Source organism: Aquarana catesbeiana, linkage group LG01, assembly GCF_042186555.1.
Source record: "Aquarana catesbeiana isolate 2022-GZ linkage group LG01, ASM4218655v1, whole genome shotgun sequence".
Lineage (NCBI taxonomy): Eukaryota > Metazoa > Chordata > Amphibia > Anura > Ranidae > Aquarana > Aquarana catesbeiana.
The window spans coordinates 432,874,843-432,883,588 of record NC_133324.1 but is presented as its reverse complement, the minus strand read 5'-3'; positions in this window follow the sequence as shown (position 1 = coordinate 432,883,588).

Sequence of the window (8,746 nt, the reverse complement as noted above, 5' to 3'; positions counted from 1 at the left end):
TTATGGCGGACAGATCGGACACTTTTGACACATTTTTGGGACTGCTGACATTTAAACAGCAATCACTGCTATAAAAATGCGCCGATTACTGTGAAAATGTCACTGGCAGGGAACACTAGGGGGGCAATCAAGAGGTTAACTGTGTTCCCTCATGTGTGTTCTAACTGTAGGGGGAAGGAACTGACTAGAGGAGATGACAGATCGTTGTTCCTAGCTAGGAGAAACACACAACCTGTCTCTCCTCTCCTCGCAGAACAGGGATTTGCTATTCCTTCTTAAATGGCCAACGTACAGCTACGACGGCTCGCTGGAACGTGCTGACCTGCCGCCGTATAATGAAGGCGGCTGGTCGGCAAGCGGTTAATACAGATCGGTGGATAAAATCACACCTCTGTAGCCAGGGTTACATGTTTAAAGCGGAACTTCAGTCATTTTTTCATCTTTCCATCTATTAAATCTTCTGCCCTTGTTGTTTTAACTTTGGATAGTAAAACATTTTTTTTCTGCCAGTAAATACATTATACAGCCAACTTACTGTTTCTTGTTTGGTAAAAAGACTAAGCTTATTACATCATGCACAGCTCTCTCTCACTCTTGTGAGAGTTTGCCAGGAAGGGAGGGGGGGTGAGTCATAAGAGGGCCAATGAGAGCTGCAAAGCTGGAGGTGTGTGTCTGTGTAACTCCAGGAAGTGAACAGGCAACAGCTTCAGATGCCCACAGTTAAAATGCAGCCAGACTCAGTGGGGGGAGCTTTCTGCAGCATATTTGTCAAATACAGAACCAAAGTATATATAAATTAATATGCAAAGTGGTTGGAGGGAAGCTTCAGAATGGCAAAGGTGTTTTTATTACAATTTATCTGAGCAGACTGCAGTTCCTCTTTAAGATGCCTATATACCAAAAATTAAAAATCATAAAGGCCACGGACACCTTGAAAGGATATTATTTTATACCCTCTAAGTAAATGAATGTGATCAGATAATCTAAAGATAAAATTAGATTGAATCAAATAAATCCCTTTTCTTGCCAGAAAATGTAATAAAGGGATTTCTAGTCTCTAGGCATATGGTGGACAAAGTAAGCTCTTGTCTGTGCAAACAAGTAGTTAATTGATAATATATAAGATAATATTCAGAGGTGGGTAAATATTACAAACTACACCCTCTGAGGGATGATCCCTATTTAAGGCAGTTTTTGGGAAGATAAAAAAGGGAAGTTCAGAGAGAGACGGGAGGTTCAGCTGCATCTTGAATGATCATGAAAAATAGGAAATTGGGAGGAAGGCCTCAATGAGAGACCCTCATTTGGTAGATCATGTAGGTCTGGTACCTCATCCTTGTCAATGATATATAAAATAATGGACCCTAACTGTAAAGGAAATTTGTAAGTGCTGTATATAATTGTATTCTATTTTGTATGTATTGCACGCTGCCCTCACTGTGCACATGGCACACTTACATAATCATGTGTATAAAAATCTTCAACTGCATCATAATAAAGCAGAACAATTATGTGGAAAGATGCGGAGTGTATCTTTGGTGTCTGTTCCCTACTGCAGTAGTTATTATTAATTTGGAACCACTAATCAATATGAGGATAGAAGTTGCCTATCTATAAATTTCCATGTCACTAACAAACTAAATATAAGGACTATAACAGTACCCAATTTTTGTAAAAAGTATAAAAAATGTTTTATTATATGATAAAAATTGCATATGTATACCTCGGAGACTCTTTACCGTGATCGGTGTTGCGGTGTGTCAGATTGACCCACGAGAGCACGGTTGTTATCCTAAAAGACGTCATATGACGTACAGTAAGGATAATGGAACCACCGCCCGCTCTCTCTCTCTCTCTAGCTATATATATATAGAGAGAGAGAGAGCTAGAGAGAGAGAGAGAGAGCGGGCGGTCTCTCTCTCTCTCTCTATATATATATATGGGGGATATTTATTATAGCAAAAAATAAAAACCGCAGAGGTGATCAAATACCACCAAAAGAAAGCTCTATTTGTGGGAAAAAAAGGACGTCAATTTTGTTTGGGTACAGCATTGCACAACCGCGCAATTGTCAGTTAAAGCGATGCAGTGCCGAATCGCAAAAAGTGCTCTGGTCAGGAAGGGGGTAAAATCTTTCAGGGCTGAAGTGGTTAAAGTCCACCCTAGGGGATAGTTTTTTTTTGCTTCCAATACTGGATGTGGCACCAAATTGGCATAATATTACCGTTCTTCTTTTTTCTGCATAGAGCTCACAGAGGTAGGACGTTGAGACAGAAGGGTGCCAACTCCCGTCTCAGAAGCATCAACCTCAAGGATAAAGGGTGTTGTGAGATCAGGATGTGCCAACACAGGAGCCGAAACAAAGGCAGCCTTGAGGATCTCAAAGGACTTAATGGATTCCAGGGACCAACTCTGTGGGTTACCGTCCTTTCTGGTCATAACAGTCAGGAGCTTGACCAGAGACAAGAAGGTATGAATAAACTTCCAAATATAATTGGCAAAGCTAAGAAAGGGTTGCAGAGGGCGTAAACCTATGAGTCGGGGCCACTGTAGGACTGCAAAAAGTTTCTCTGGATCCATCAAAAAACCAGCAGTGGAAATGACATAACCCAGGAATTTAACCTGTTCACGATGGAACTCATACTTCTCCAATTTACAATACAGATTGTTTTCTCTCAGCCTCTGAAGCTCACAACAGACATCTGTGTGGTGGCTCTTTAGGGACTTGGAAATTATGAGGATATCGTCGAGATAAACCACCACACATGGCTGCAACAAATCTCGAAGGACATCGTTGATAAATTCCTGGAAAACTGCCAGAGTGTTGCAAAGGCCAAATGGCAGTACGAGGTACTCATAATGGCCTATTCTGGTATGAAACGCAGTTTTCCATTTATTGCCCTCCTTAATCCTCCGAGATTGTATGCCCCTCTCAAATCAAGCTTTGTGAAAACCGTTGCTCCCTTGAGGCAGTCAAATAACTCTGTGATCAACGGAATTGGATAAGCATTTTTAATCAAGAAACGATTGAGACCCCTATAATCAATACAAGGCCTCGGTTCACCACTCTTCTTCTTTACAAAGAAGAAATCAGCACCAGTAGGAGATGAGGATTTGCGGATGAATCCTCGAGAAAGTGCGTCTGCAACATACTCCTCCATGGCCTTGTCCTTCAAGACCGACAAAGGGTAAACCCAGCCATGAGGGGGTATGGCACCAGGATGAAGGTCAATTGCGCAATCATATGACCGATGTGGAGGCAAACTACTGGCTTGACCTTTGTCAAAGACATCGCTAAACTCGCAGTACTCCTCTGGCTGGGAGGAAAGTGAAGAGGTGCACAGGACCTTAGCCACATTCTCAAAACATGTCTTACTGCATTGTAAGACATGTTTGACCAGGAAAGCACCTCAGCACAAAGCCAATCAAAAGAGGGGTTGTGCCTCTGTAATCAAGGATAACCAATAACAACTGGAAACTTAGGTGACGAAATGACTTGGAATTGGATTATCTCATGGTGAAGAGCCCATACGGCCATGGACAACGGAGCTGTCTCATGCGTCACATGGGCAAGCTGTAGCAGTCTCCCATCAAGAGCCTCAATGGCAAGTGGAGTGGCATGAAGCTGCAGTGTAATTGAGTGCTTAGATACAAAGGCAGCATCAATGAACAGGCCTGCAGCCCCAGAGTCGATTAGAGCCTGTATCTCGACGGACGACTCAGACCAAGAAAGGGTAACCAGAACCAGGGGGTTTATCCTTCTGGATAGCTGGGGACAAAATAACACCACCTAAGGTCTGTCCCCTACAGGACCTCAAGGTTCGGGCGTTCCCTGGACGGATAGGACAAGACTTCAAAAAGTGACCTGCCTGGCCACAATAAAGGCACAATCTCTCCCTCCTCCTAAGGGTTCTCTCATCTGCAGAGAGACATGTGAAGCCCAACTGCATGGGCTCCACTTCACTGACCGACTCGGTACCAGGAGGCATGGGAGGTGAGGGAGGCAAGGGTGGGACTGAGGCCTCCGCAAGCACTTCCTAAAAGAGAGTCTTTCTCTGAGCCTAGAGTCAATGAGGATGGCAAACGTGATCAACTTATCCAGCTCAGTAGGTATATCTCGGCTGCTATCTCATCTTTGATGGTATCCGAGAGACCATGAGAAAAGGCAGCCACGAGGACCTCATTGTTCCAAGCAACCTCTGCTGCCAAAGTATGGAATTCAATGGCGTAATCAGCAACACTTCTTGTACTCTGTTTGATGGACATGAGGCTCTTGGCAGCAGAAGCGGAGTGTGTGGGAACGTCAAATACCCTTTTGAAGGAAGCCACAAATTCTGGGTAACTCAGGACAATGGGTTTTTGCATCTCCCATAGAGGGTTTGCCTAGACCAAGGCTCTCTCAGAAAGCAAAGATATCACGAAACCTACTTTGCTTCTGTCCGTGAGAAACGCCTGGGGAAGCATCTCAAAGTATATCTCAACCTGGTTGAGAAACCCTCTGCATTGAACTGGATCGCCCCCAAATCGCTGGGGAAGCGGAGCGGAACCAAACATGCCTCTTAAAGAGGTAATACTCGAGGCGGGTACCTGCACAGAGAGCAGCAGCAGGGATAGCCTGCAACACAGGGGGAGATTCCAGGTGAGCCGTGCGACTCAAGAGCGTCTGTAACACAATGGCAAATTGATCCATGCGGTGATCCTGCTCATCCAATCTGGAAAAATATTACCAACAAGTGGATTGACTGCATCTTCTCAATTCATGGCCTTCGCCTACTGTCAGGAACCATGATTGACTGAGACTGAGACAGAAGTGCAGTAAAAATCAAACTGTTTAACCACTTCAATACAGTGCATTTTCACCCCCTTCCTGCCCGGGCCAATTTTCAGCTTTCAGCGCTGTAACATTTTGAATGACAATTGCGCGGTCATACAACACTGTACCCAAAATAAATTTTTATCATTTTTTCCCCACAAATAGAGCTTTCTTTTCGTGGTATTTGATCGCCTCTGCCGTTTTTATTTTTGCGCTATAAACAAAAAAAGCGACAGTTTTGGAAAAAACACAATATTTTTTACTTTTTGCTATAATAAATATCCCAAAAAAAAAAAAATTTTCCTCAGTTTAGGCCGATATGTATTCTTATACATATTTTTGGTAAAAAAAATCGCAATAAGCGTATATTGATTGGTTTACGCAATAGTTATAGTGCCTACAAAATAAGGGATAGATTTATGGCATTTTTATAGCAGTAATGGTGGTGATCTGTGATTTTTATCATGACTGCGACATTGTGGTGGACAGATCGGACACTTTTGACACTATTTTGGGACCATTGACATTTATACAGCGATCAGTGCTATAAATATGCACTGATTACTGTGTAAATGTCACTGGCAGCGAAGGAGTTAACACTAGGGGGCGATCAAGGGGTTAAATGTGTTACCTAGGTAGTGATTCTAACTGTGGGGGGATGGGACTGACTAGGGGAGGAGGCCGATCGGTGTTCCTATATACTAGGAACACACAATCTATCTCTTCTCCCCTGACAGGATGTGGATCTGTGTGTTTACACACACAGATCCACATTCCTGCTCTGTCACCAGCAATCGCGGGTATCCGCCGGACATCGCGCCCGCTGAGCATGAGCATCGGTGCATGGGCGCATCCTCTATACCGCCGGGAAGCTGAGGACGTCATATGACGCCTGCCCAGGATGGGAGATCCCACCTGCGGATGTCATATGACAATATGCAAGTATTGAAGTGGTTAATAATAATAATGGTAAAAGGTAAACAGAGCAAACATGGTCAAAACATAGCCAGAGTTCGGTAACCGGAACGGAAAGTCAGACAAGCCAGGATGTCAGGGAGCCAGGAATTAGCGTACTTCAGAACAGGCCAGGAAATCAGGAAACCAGAGAATTAGTGTAGTGGAACAGTAAGCAGGATCAGAAACCAGACGGGACGTCAGCCAAGCAAGTCTTAACTTGAGATGTTGACCAGAGCAAAGGCAGAGAGGATCTGACCTGAGCAGCTTAAGTAGCCAGCAGGACTGACGAGCAGGATATCATCACCAGGTGAGTCACTGTGGAAAGATTAGAGCTGGCAATTAACCGACAGCTGAGTGGCCTGCTCTGAAAAGGAAGCGCTGAGTCCAGCCCTGAAAAAGACACACTTGTCTTTGAACTCCTCACCTGGTTGCCGCTACACACGCTTGACACCATCTGAACCAAGTAAGTTTATCTTGGCCTCCTCATAAAAAGAAATATGATTTCTTTTTATGTGGAGTAGGGATGAGCCGAACACCCCCCAGTTCGGTTCGCACCAGAACCAGCGAACGGACCGAAAGTTTGCTCAAACTTTAGAACCCCGTTAAAGTCTATGGGACTCGAACGTTCGAAATCAGAAGTGCTCATTTTAAAGGCTAATATGCAAGTTACTGTCCTAAAAAGGGTTTGGGGACCCGAGTCCTGACCCAGGGGACATGTATCAATGCAAAAAAAAGTTTTAAAAATGGCTGTTTTTTCGGGAGCAGTGATTTTAATGATGCTTAAAGTGAAAAAAAGTGAAATATTCCTTTAAATATCATACCTGGGGGGGTGTCTATAGTATGCTTGTAAAGTGGCACGTGTTTCCCGCGCTTAGAACAGTTCCTGCACAAAATGACATTTTTAAAGTAATAAAAGTCATTTAAAACTTCTTTAATGTTATGTCAGGTCCCGGCAATATGGATGAAAATCAGTGAGAAAAACGGCATGGGTACCCCTCCCCCAGTCCATTACCAGGCCCTTTGGGTCTTGTATGGATATTAACGGGAACCCCGCACCCAAATTAAAAAAGGAAAGGCGTGTGGCTCCCAGGCCCTATATACTCTGAACAGCAGTATACAGGCGGTGCAAACAAGACAGAGACTGTAGGTTTGTTGTTAAGTTTTGTTGTTAAGTAGAATCTGTTTGTAATTTTGAACTGGTACATTTTTAAAGTGTAGCTACAGCCAAAAAATCTATTTTTAAGCTTTTTGGAAAACATAGGGAAGGGTTATCACCCCTGTAACATTTGTTTTGCTGTCTGTGCACCTCTTCAGAAGATTTCACCTCACTTTCTATCCCAATGACAAATGTTTTTTGAAAATTTGGGGTTTTTAGTGAAACAAGGATTGGTGATAAAGCATCAGTGAAGAGGAGACACGTTTTTCCCATATCAACTCTCACAGGAGAGAATTTCCCTTCCTAGGGGTAGATTTCATGTCACTTCCGGTTGTCTCCTTCCATTTGCAAGTAGGAGTCGTTTGTAAGTTGGATGTTTGAAAGTAGGGGCCTGCCCTATATACTCAGCAGAAATTTGGGCCTTAGGTGTTGTTGTGGCCACAACACTGTAAGCTCTCACAGTTACTCTTGGTGGGCACAGGAACGGGCCATGCTGTGAAATATTAGATCATGAATTGTAATTACATGCCATTGTTGAACAGTGGTAGAAATATTGGGCCTTTGGTGGTGGTGGTGCCACAACACTGTAAGTCCTCACAGTTACTTTTGGTGGGCGCTGGAACGGCCCTGCTGTGAAATATTATATCAAAAATTGTAATTACATGCACCTGTTGAACAGGGGCAGAAAAATTGGGCCTTAGGCACTGGTGCCACAACACTGCAACCCCTCACAGATGCTATAGTTGGAGCGCAGGAATGAACCCTGCTGCAAAGTATTGCATCAAAAATTGTAATTATATGCCCCTGTTAAACAGGGGCTGAAAATTTGGGCCTTGGGCACTGGTGCTGGTGTCACGACACTACAACCCCTCACAGATACTCTAGTTGGAGCGCAGGAATGAGCCCTGTTGCAAAATATTGCATCATAAATTGTAATTACACGCCCCTGTTAAACAGGGGCAGAAAAATTGGGCCTTGGGCACTGGTGCTGCAGCCACATCACTGCAACCCCTCACAGATGCTATAGTTGGAGAGCAGGAATGAGCCCTGCTGCAAAGTATTGCATCAAAAATTGTAATCATACGCCCCTGTTAAACAGGGGCTGAAAAATTGGGCCTTGGGCACTGGTGCTGGTGCCACAACACTGCAACTCCTCACAGATACTATAGTTGGAGCGCAGGAATGAGCCCTGCTACAAAGTATTGCATCAAAAATTGTAATTACATGCCCCTGTTAAACAGGGGCTGAAAAATTGGGCCTTGGCCACTGGTGGCGGTACCCAGAACCAAAAATGTTCTTACAAGCTATCAGCATGAAAATTGAGGAGGAAGAGGATTGTCACTCAGCATAACAGGATAGTCACTCAGCATAAGCATAGGCAGTCTTGAAGAGATCTCACATTAAAAAAAAATCAGTTACATCAGCATCAGGTGCTTGGTAGCTGGTGATCCAAGACTGATTAATTTTTATGAAGGTCAACCGATCGACCGATTCGGTGGACAGGTGCACCCTGTGATCGGTTACAAAGCCTCCAGCAGCACTGAATGTGTGTTTCCGAAAGAGCGCTGGATGCAGGACAGGCCAGTAGCTCAATTGCATGCTGGGCAAGCTCTGGCCAGTGATCCATCCTCAAGACCCAGTAACCCAGAGGATTTTCGGTGGGAAAGGTGTCCAAGTCAGATCTTGCCCCTAGGTAATCCTGCACCATGTGAATCAGACGCTGGCGATGGTTGCTGGAACCGATCAGACCTTGGGTCTGCGGACTAAAAAATTGTCTGAACGCATCGGTCAGACGGCCACCTTCTCCACCGCTTCTTCTG